Below are 11102 nucleotides of genomic sequence, written 5' to 3'. Positions count from 1 at the left end.
AAACAAAGTACCAGAGCTCAATGATGCAGAATAGAGATGGCACCTTGCCTTTCTGAAAGATATAACAGAGCTACCAAACAGTTTCAATCTGCAACTTCAAGGAAAAGGGAAGCTCATCTGTGATATGCAATCACATGTGAAAGCATTTGAAGTAAAATTAGGCCTCCTCATTAGGGATGAGCGAACCCGAACTGTATAGTTCGGGTTCAGACCGAATTTTGGGGTGTCCGTAACACGGACCCGAACATTTTCGTAAAAGTCCGGGTTCGGTGTTCGTCGCTTTCTTGGCGCTTTTTGAAAGGCTGCAAAGCAGCCAATCAACAAGCGTCATACTACTTGCCCCAAGAGGCCGTCACAGCCATGCCTACTATTGGCATGGCTGTGATTGGCCAGTGCAGCATGTGACCCAGCCTTCATTTAAGCTGGAGTCACGTAGCGCCGCACGTCACTCTGCTCTGATCAGTGTAGGGAGAGGTTGCAGCTGCGACTGTTAGGGCGAGATTAGGCAGTGATTAACTCAGAAAAAACACTTAATTCAGTGATCGATCTACAGCTGTAGATCATTGAACTGCTGCTATTCAATTGCTCACTGTTTTTAGGCTGCCCAGAGCGTTTTTCAGTCACTTTTTTCTGGGGTGATCGGCGGCCATTTTGTGTCTTGTGGTGCGCCAGCACAAGCTGCCACCAAGTCCATTTAACCATCAATAGTGTGGTTATTTTTTTGCTATATCCTACATCAGGGGCAAGCTGCCACCAAGTCCATTTAACCATCAATAGTGTGGTTATTTTTTTTGCTATATCCTACATCAGGAGCTTGGCTGTGCTTGCTATTTTATTGAGGGGTGAAATACAATTGCCAAAATAGCAGTACCCTAAATCTGGTGTTTCAGCTGTGGCCAGCCAATTGTAATACTGTCTGCTGTCTGGCAAAGGATATATTTTTGTTCTGGGTTGAAATACAATTCCCAACTTAGCAATTCCCTAAATCAGTTGTTTCTGCTGTATCAGGCCTACTTTAAATCTATCCATAAAAGGGTATATTATATTGAAGGTGCAGATAGGGTCATTCTTAATAACTTCACACACAAGCTACCGTGCATTTCCAAGTCTAATTCTGTCCGTAAACGTATACCTGTCACCCAGCGCCTAAATAATAGGCCTCAAATTGATATTCAGCTAAATCTGTGTTTATTGCTGAGTCTGGTCAATTCATTTAGTGTCCGCCAAAGCACAGTTTTTGTTCTGGGTTGAAATACAATTCCCAACTTAGCAATTCCCTAAATCAGTTGTTTCTACTGTATCAGGCCTACTTTAAATCTATCCATAAAAGGGTATATTAGATTGAAGGTGCAGATAGGGTCATTCTCAATAACTTCACACACACGCTACTGTGCATTTCCAAGACTAATTCTGTCTGTAAACGTATACCTGTCACCCAGCGCCAAAATAATAGGCCTCAAATTTATATTCAGCTAAATCTGTGGTTATTTCTGTAGCTGGTCAAGTTATTTATTGTCCGTCAAAGCACAGTTTTTGTTCTGGGTTGAAATACAATTCCCAACTTAGCAATTCCCTAAATCAGTTGTTTCTGCTGTATCAGGCCTACTTTAAATCTATCCATAAAAGGGTATATTAGATTGAAGGTGCAGATAAGGTCATTCTCAATAACTTCACACACACGCTACCGTGCATTTCCGAGTCTAATTCTGTCCGTAAACGTATACCTGTCACCCAGCGCCTAAATAATAGGCCTCAAATTTATAGTCAGCTAAATCTGTCGTTACTGCTGTGCCTGTATTAGTGTAATTGTCACGGCTGAGGATGGGGGAAACCCTCAGCCGTGTGATGCCAGATGATGTAGTGGCTACTCGGCCAGGAGAACAGGATAGGGAGCAGGTCACCTCCTACAGCGTCCCTAACCTGACCCTAACTCCTACCTGCATGGGCCGACCTTGATGGTAGGAGGACCCATGCGCAGGAACCTCGGAGCCCTGACTTACCCTCCGCAGATCCCTGAGCTAGGAGCTGGGTAAGACGACCTACTCCTCCAAAGTACGGAGGAGCAGGAGTCTCCATGGCCAAGCTGCTAGGACAAAGGGGAACACAAACAGCTTTACGGGAATGACAGGCGAACAAGAAGTTCCACCAACCTGCCACAGCCTTGCTGACTGGATCCCTGTGCAAACAGGAATCCAGAACCGCAAACTGCACCAAATACATAGGAAGGTCCCAACAGAACATAACATACTACATCAACACACAGAAGACATAAACATAACAACAATTCTTTATGACCACAGGGGTGGCTCTCACTGGCAGGTAATATGCACAGGAGGCTGCTCCAGCCAAGCATGACTGAAGCAACCTCCTGAGCCATGCCAAACACCAAGGCTATATAGGCCAAGAAGCCACACCCCACAGTCGGACACACCCAGTGACATCACACACACACTGGGAAGGAAGTAACCCTTCCAGCACCACAGAAGGGAATCACACATAAAGGGGAAGTGACCAAACTAAGATCACACTGTGGCTGTTGCCGCAGGCAACGACATGGGTGGCAGCCGTCCTGGGAGACAGCTCGAAGGCCGGGACCCTGCCACCACATGTACAACATACCAAACGTTGCCACGGGAAGCCACAGAGAAAGGAAGATGTCAAAGTGCACACCAGACAACACAAAGTGCACACCAGACATACAAACGTGCATACACCCACGCACACAACTCCAAGGGAACCGCACACATAGCTGTTGTCCGCGGCAACCGCACTTGAGGCAAACAACAACATGCCTCAAGCTGCGGTTGAAACAACTACCCAAACCGCGGGCAACTGTATGCGGCTCCCAAGGAGTCACGGCCATAACCGTGGCCGTGACAGTAATACGGTACCTAAATAGATAGCCAGATAGTGTTAGGTGTCTGTAAAAAAAGGTCTGAATTTGAATTCAATACATTGGGCCAAATAATATTTTTCTTATTGTGGTGAACGGTAACAATGAGGAAAACATCTAGTAAGGGACGTGGACGCGGACATGGTCGTGGTGGTGTTAGTGGACCCTCTGGTGCTGGGAGAGGATGTGGCCGTTCTGCCACAGCCACACGTCCTAGTGTACCAACTACCTCAGGTCCCAGTAGCCGCCAGAATTTACAGCGATATTTGGTGGGGCCCAATGCCGTTCTAAGGATGGTAAGGCCTGAGCAGGTACAGGCATTAGTCAATTGGGTGGCCGACAGTGGATCCAGCACGTTCACATTATCTCCCACCCAGTCTTCTGCAGAAAGCGCACAGATGGCGCCTGAAAACCAAGCCCATCAGTCTGTCACATCACCCCCATGCATATCAGGGAAACTGTCTGAGCCTCAAGTTATGCAGCAGTCTCTTATGCTGTTTGAAGACTCTGCTGGCAGGGTTTCCCAAGGGCATCCACCTAGCCCTTCCCCAGCGGTGGAAGACATAGAATGCACTGACGCACAACCACTTATGTTTCCTGATGATGAGGACATGGGAATACCACCTCAGCACGTCTCTGATGATGACGAAACACAGGTGCCAACTGCTGCTTCTTTCTGCAGTGTGCAGACTGAACAGGAGGTCAGGGAGGAAGACTGGGTGGAAGACGATGCAGGGGACAATGAGGTCCTAGACCCCACATGGAATGAAGAGGCAGTGGTGAGACCGAGCCAACAGCGTAGCAAAAGAGGGCAAAAGCAGAACACCCGCCGCCAAGAGACTCCGCCTGCTACTGACCGCCGCCATCTGGGACCGAGCACCCCAAAGGCAGCTTCAAGGAGTTCCCTGGCATGGCACTTCTTCAAACAATGTGCTGACAACAAGACCCGAGTGGTTTGCACGCTGTGCCATCAGAGCCTGAAGCGAGGCATTAACGTTCTAAACTTTAGCACAACCTGCATGACCAGGCACCTGCATGCAAAGCATGAACTGCAGTGGAGTAAACACCTTAAAAACAAGGAAGTCACTCAGGCTCCCCCTGCTACCTCTTCTGCTGCTGCCGCCTCGGCCTCTTCTGCTGCTGCCGCCTCGGCCTCTTCCTCCGCCTCTGGAGGAACGTTGGCACCTGCCGCCCAGCAAACAGGGGATGTACCACCAACACCACCACCTCCGTCACCAAGCATCTCAACCATGTCACACGGCAGCGTTCAGCTCTCCATCTCACAAACATTTTAGAGAAAGCGTAAATTCCCACCTAGCCACCCTCGATCCCTGGCCCTGAATGCCAGCATTTCTAAACTACTGGCCTATGAAATGCTGTCATTTAGGCTGGTGGACACAGACAGCTTCAAACAGCTCATGTCGCTTGCTGTCCCACAGTATGTTGTTCCCAGCCGCCACTACTTCTCCAAGAGAGCCGTGCCTTCACTGCACAACCAAGTATCCGATAAAATCAAGTGTGCACTGCGCAACGCCATCTGTGGCAAGGTCCACCTAACCACAGATACGTGGACCAGTAAGCACGGCCAGGGACGCTATATCTCCCTAACTGCACACTGGGTAAATGTAGTGGCGGCTGGGCCCCAGGCGGAGAGCTGTTTGGCGCACGTCCTTCCGCCGCCAAGGATCGCAGGGCAACATTCTTTGCCTCCTGTTGCCTCCTCCTCCTACTCTGCTTCCTCCTCCTCTTCTTCCACCTGCTCATCCAGTCAGCCACACACCTTCACCACCAACTTCAGCATAGCCCGGGGTAAACGTCAGCAGGCCATTCTGAAACTCATATGTTTGGGGGACAGGCCCCACACCGCACAGGAGTTGTGGCGAGGTATAGAACAACATACCGACGTGTGGTTTCTGTCGATAGCGAAAAATATGGGTGGACAGCACTCCTTGGTAATAATGTTTCGGGTGCTCGTCTCCAGGAGGGATGGTAAAAAGCCCCTAGTAGAACAACTTGTAGGTATCCAGAAAAATAAAAAAATGGAGACAGCACGTCCAAAAAGGTGCAAAAAGTGGAATTTATTCCAGATGCAACGTTTCGGCTGTGCGTTAGCCTTTTTCAAGCATTCATATACATTCAAAGGTGGGGTTTAAATACCCACTTTTTGCACCTTTTTGGACGTGCCGTCTCCATTTTTTTTTATTTTTTTTAAGGATACCCACGAGTGGTTGCTTCCGGTAAGCCTCAAGCCCGGCCTGGTGGTGTGCGATAATGGGCGAAATCTCGTTGCAGCTCTGGGACTAGCCGGTTTGACGCACATCCCTTGCCTGGAGCATGTGCTGAATTTGGTGGTGCAGAAGTTCATTCACAACTACCCGGACGTGTCAGAGCTGCTGCATAAAGTGCGGGCCGTCTGTTCGCGCTTCCGGCGTTCACATCCTGCCGCTGCTCGCCTGTCTGCGCTACAGCGTAACTTCGGCCTTCACGCTCACCGCCTCATATGCCACGTACCCACCAGGTGGAACTCCACCTTGCACATGCTGGACAGACTGTGCGAGCAGCAGCAGGCCATAGTGGAGTTTCAGCTGCAGCACGCACGGGTCAGTCGCACTGCGGAACAGCACCACTTCACCACCAATGACTGGGCCTCCATGCGAGACCTGTGTGCCCTGTTGCGCTGTTTCGAGTACTCCACCAACATGGCCAGTGGCGATGACGCTGTTATCAGCGTTACAATACCACTTCTGTGTCTCCTTGAGAAAACACTGAGGGCGATGATGAAAGAGGAGGTGGCCCAGGAGGAGGAGGAAGAGGGGTCATTTTTAGCACTTTCAGGCCAGTCTCTTCGAAGTGACTCAGAGGGAGGTTTTTTGCAACAGCAGAGGCCAGGTACAAATGTGGCGGAGGAGGAGGTGGAGGAGGATGAGGATGAAGCATGTTCACAGCGGGGTGGCACCCAACGCAGCTCGGGCCCATCACTGGTGCGTGGCTGGGGGGAAATGCAGGACGATGACGATATGCCTCCCACAGAGGACAGCTTGTCCTTACCTCTGGGCAGCCTGGCACACATGAGCGACCAGTAACGTGTGCGGACTACTGGGTTGCCACCCTGCTGGATCCCCGGTACTAAGACAATGTGCCCACCTTACTTCCTGTACTGGAGCGTGATAGGAAGATGCGCGAGTACAAGCGCACGTTGGTAGACGCGCTGCTGAGAGCATTCCCAAATGTCACAGGGGAACAAGTGGAAGCCCAAGGCGAAGGCAGAGGAGGAGCAAGAGGTCGCCAACGCAGCTGTGTCACGCCCAGCTCCTCTGAGGGCAGGGTTAGCATGGCAGAGATGTGGAAAAGTTTTGTCAACACGCCACAGCTAACTGCACCACCACCTGATACGGAACGTGTTAGCAGGAGGCAACATTTCACTAACATGGTGGAACAGTACGTGTGCACACCCCTCCACGTACTGACTGATGGTTCGGCTCCATTCAACTTCTGGGTCTCTAAATTGTCCACGTGGCCAGAGCTAGCTTTTTATGCCTTGGAGGTGCTGGCCTGCCCGGCTATCTACAGCCAATGTGGACAAGCTGACGTTCATAAAAATGAACCAGGCATGGATCCCACGGGACCTGTCCATCCCTTGTGCAGATTAGACATTAACTACCTCCCCTTAACCATATATTATTGTACTCCAGGGCACTTCCTCATTCAATCCTATTTTTATTTTCATTTTACCATTATATTGCGGGGCAACCCAAAGTTGAATGAACCTCTCCTCTGTCTTGGTGCCGGGCCAAAATATCTGACAATGGACTGTTCCAGTGTTGGGTGACGTGAAGCATGATTCTCTGCTATGACATGAAGACTGATTCTCTGCTGACATGAAGCCTGAATCTCTGTTATGGGACCTCTCTCCTCGGCCAGGGTGCCAGGGCCTAAATATCTGACAATGGACTGTTCCAGTGTTGGGTGACGTGAAGCCTGATTCTCTGCTATGACATGAAGACTGATTCTCTGCTGACATGAAGCCTGAATCTCTGTTTTGGGACCTCTCTCCTCTGTCTGGGTGCCGGGGCCTAAATATATGACAATGGACTGTTCCAGTTTTGGCTGACGTGAAGCCTGACGTGAAGCCTGATTCTCTGCTATGACATTGTCACGGCTGAGGATGGGGGAAACCCTCAGCCGTGCGATGACTGGAAGATGGTCGCTGCTTGACCTGGTCGACAGGACTAGGGAGCAGGTCACCTCCTATCGTGTCCCTAACCTGACCCTAACTCCTAGCTGCATGGGCTGACCTTTAAGGTAGGAGGACCCATGCTCAGGAACCTCGGAGCCCTAACTCACCCTCCGACCGGTCCCTGGACTAGGAGTTAGGGTAAGACAACCTGTTCCTTCTGGATACGGAGGAACAGGAGTCTCACTGGCCAAGCTGCAAGGATGGGAGCACAAATACAACCTATGGCAATGGCAGGTACTTGCCATAAGCATAACACTCACCTGCCACAGACACAAAGCCTGGAACCCATGTGGAAGTACTGACCACAGACAACAGGACTCAGCACACAGCACACAACACACTACACACGGGAACCCAGGACCATAGGTGCAATAAACAAACATAAAACCAAACACATCTTCAAGACACCAAACGAGATATTATTTTGCTATGACCAGAAGGATGGCCCCCACTGGCAGTTGGTAAGTAACCAGGAGGATGTCTCCAGCCAGCATGGCTGAAGCACCCACTCTGGCTACTGCCTACAACTGAGGCTTTATAGGGCCAAGAGGCCACACCCAACAGTCAGACACACCCCGTGACTCACACACACAGGAAGGGAGTTAACCCTTCCAATACCACAGAAGGGAAAACACAACACAAAGGGGAAGTGTCCAAACAAGCACACACTGTGGCTGTGGCCGCCAGCAACGACATGGGTGGCAACCATGTCCTGGGAGTCAGCCCGAAGGCCGGGACACTGCCACCACATGTACAACTTTAACCAAACGTTGCCATGGGCAACCACAGTGTAGGAAAGATGTCGGTGCACACCAAACATAAAACACATACATACAAAGTGCTTACAAAGACGCACACAACTCCAAGGGAACCGCACACATAGCTGTTGTCAACCGCACTTGAGGCCAACTACATTATGCCTCCAGCTGCGGTTGACACCACAACCCAAACCGCGGGCAACTGTATGCGGCTCCCAAGTAGTCACGGCCATAAACATGGTCGTGACAGACATGAAGACTGATTCTCTGCTGACATGAAGCCTGAATCTCTGTTATGGGACCTCTCTCCTCTGCCTGGGTGCAGGGGCCTAAATATATGACAATGGACTGTCCCAGTGTTGGGTGACGTGAAGCCTGATTCTCTGCTATGACATGAAGACTGATTCTATGCTGACATGAAGCCTGAATCTCTGTTATTGACCTCTCTCCTCTGCCTGGGTGCCGGGGCCTAAATATATGACAATGGACTGTTCCAGTGTTGGGTGACGTGAAGCCTGATTCTCTGCTATGACATGAAGACTGATTCTCTGCTGACATGAAGCCTGAATCTCTGTTATGGGTCCTCTCTCCTCTGTCACCTCTGACACCCCTCCTTCTATGTCCTCTGACACCCCTCACGGAATACCTTGGGGTGTTTTCTTTCCAAAATGGGGTCACTTGTGGGGTAGTTATACTGCCCTGGCATTTTAGGGGCCCAAATGCGTATCATTTTGGGAATGATATTTTATTTTTTGGGGATGTTACATAGCTTAGAAGTTTAGAAGAAAATTTTGAAATTTTCCAGAAATTTTCCAAATCCCACTTTTTATGGACAGGGTTCAGGTCTCAAGTCACTTTGTGAGGCTTACGTAATAGAAACCATCCAAAAATGACCCCATTTTAGAAACTACACCCCTCAAGGTATTTCAATTTTTTGGAAAACTTTCCAATATAATCAATTTTTTTTCCAGGAACAAAGCAAGGGTTAACTGCCAAACAAAACTCAATATGGGTTGCCCTGATTCTGTAGTTTGCAAAAACACCCCATATATGGTCGTAAATTACAGTTTGGCCAAACTGGAGGACATAGAAGGAGGGGAACGCCATATGTTTTTTGCATAGTCAGATTTTGCAGGACTGGTTTTGTTTATACCATGTCCCATTTCAAGCCCCCCGTTGCACCCATAGAATAGAAATTTCAAAAAAGTGACTCCATCTAAGAAAGTACACCCCTCGAGGTATTCAAAACTGGGTTTACAAACTTAGTTAACTCTTTAGGTGTTCCACAAGAGTTAATGGCAGATGGAGAAACAATTTATGAATTTCAATTTTTTGGAAAATTTTCCATTTTAACCCATTTTTTCCAGTAATAAAGTAAGGGTTAACTGCCAAACAAAACTCAATATGGGTTTCCCTGATTCTGTAGTTTCCAAAAACACCCCATATGTGGTCCTAAACTACTGTTTGGCCAAACGAGAGGACATAGAAGGAGGGGAACGCCATATCTGTTTTGGAAGGCAGATTTTGCAGGACTGGTTTTGTTTATACCATGTCCTATTACAAGCCCCCCGTTGCACCCCTAGAATAGAAATTCCAAAAAATTGACTCCATCTAAGAAAGTACACCCCTCAAGGTATTCAAAACTGGGTTTACAAACGTTGTTAACCCTTTAGGTGTTCCACAAGAGTTAATGGCAGATGGAGAAACTATTTTGGAATTTCAATTTTTCTGGAAAAAATTCCATTTTAACCCTTACTTTATTACTGGAAAAAATGGGTTAACAGCCAAACAAAACTCAATATGGGTTTCCCTGATTCTGTAGTTTGCAGAAACACCCCATATGTGGTCGAAAACTACTATTTGGCTAAACAGCAGGACATAGAAGAAGGGGAACGCCATATGTTTTTTAGAAGGCAGATTTTGCTGGACTGGTTTATTTACACCATGTACCCTTTCAAGCCCCCTGATGCACCCCTAGAGTAGAAACTCCATAAAAGTGACCCCATCTAGGAAACTACGGTATAAGGTGGTTGTTGTTTTGGGACTATTTTAGGGTAAATATGATTCTTGGTTGCTCTATATTACACTTTTTTGAGACAAGGTAACAAAAAATTTAAATTCTAAAATTGTTTCTACATTCGCTATTTAGTTTTGTGGAACACCTAAAGGGTTAACAAAGTTTGTAAAGTAACTTTTAAATACCTTGAGGGGTGTAGTTTCTTAGATGGGGTAACTTTTTGGGAGTTTCTAGTCTAGGCTACATCAGGGGGGGCTTCTAATGGGACATGGTGTAAATAAACCAGTCCATCAAAATCTGCTTTCCAGAAACCATATGGCATTCCCTTAGTTCTATGCCCTGCCGTGTGGCTATATAGCCATTTACGACCACATATAGGGTGTTTCTGCAAACTACAAAGTCAGGGCAATAAATATTTAGTTTTGTTTGGCTGTTAACCCTTGCTTTATTACCAGAAAAAAAGGATTCAATTGGAAATTTTGCCAAAAAAAGGGGGTTTTGGCAGTTTTTATTTTATATTTTTAAAGCTGTTCATCCGAGAGGTTTAAATTTTAAAATGTATTTAGATTTTACACTATATTATCATTTTAGGAACCCCAAAAAATTATTTTAGTATCTCCATAGCCTGGGAGCTACAGTTTTTTTGTTGGGCGACTATCTAATGTAGGGGCTCATTTTTTGTGGCGGTTTTATTGGCACTAATTGGGGGTGCATATGACATTTTGATCGCTCGCTATTACACTTTTTGTGATGCTAGGTGACAAAAAATTGCTTTTTTTTCAATTTTCTTTTTTTTTCAACGCTGTACACAGGGGGGTTGGGTTAAATGTTATTTTTATAGAGAAGGTTTTTACGGACTCGGCAATGTCCAATATGTATGGCTCTCAGACTTTGGAGACACTAAGCAGGCATCCTCAAACTGCGGCCCTCCAGATGTTGTAAAACTACAATTCCCACCATGCCATGCTGATGGCTGTAGGTTGTCTGGGCATGCTGGGAGCTATAGTTTTACAACATCTGGTGGGCCGCAGTTTGAGGATGCCTGCACTAAAACTAATATTTTTGGGGGGAAAAAATTGTTCCGTGTCTCCAATGTCTGAGAGCCATAGTTTTTTATGTTCTCTAGGGGACTGTTGGGGATTATAAAAATTTAGTACTCCATGGAAGTGTGATACTCCCTGAAGCAATCAATAACGC

Source organism: Bufo gargarizans, chromosome 1 (assembly GCF_014858855.1).
Source record: "Bufo gargarizans isolate SCDJY-AF-19 chromosome 1, ASM1485885v1, whole genome shotgun sequence".
Taxonomy (NCBI): domain Eukaryota; kingdom Metazoa; phylum Chordata; class Amphibia; order Anura; family Bufonidae; genus Bufo; species Bufo gargarizans.
Note: the sequence above shows the minus strand (reverse complement) of the source record.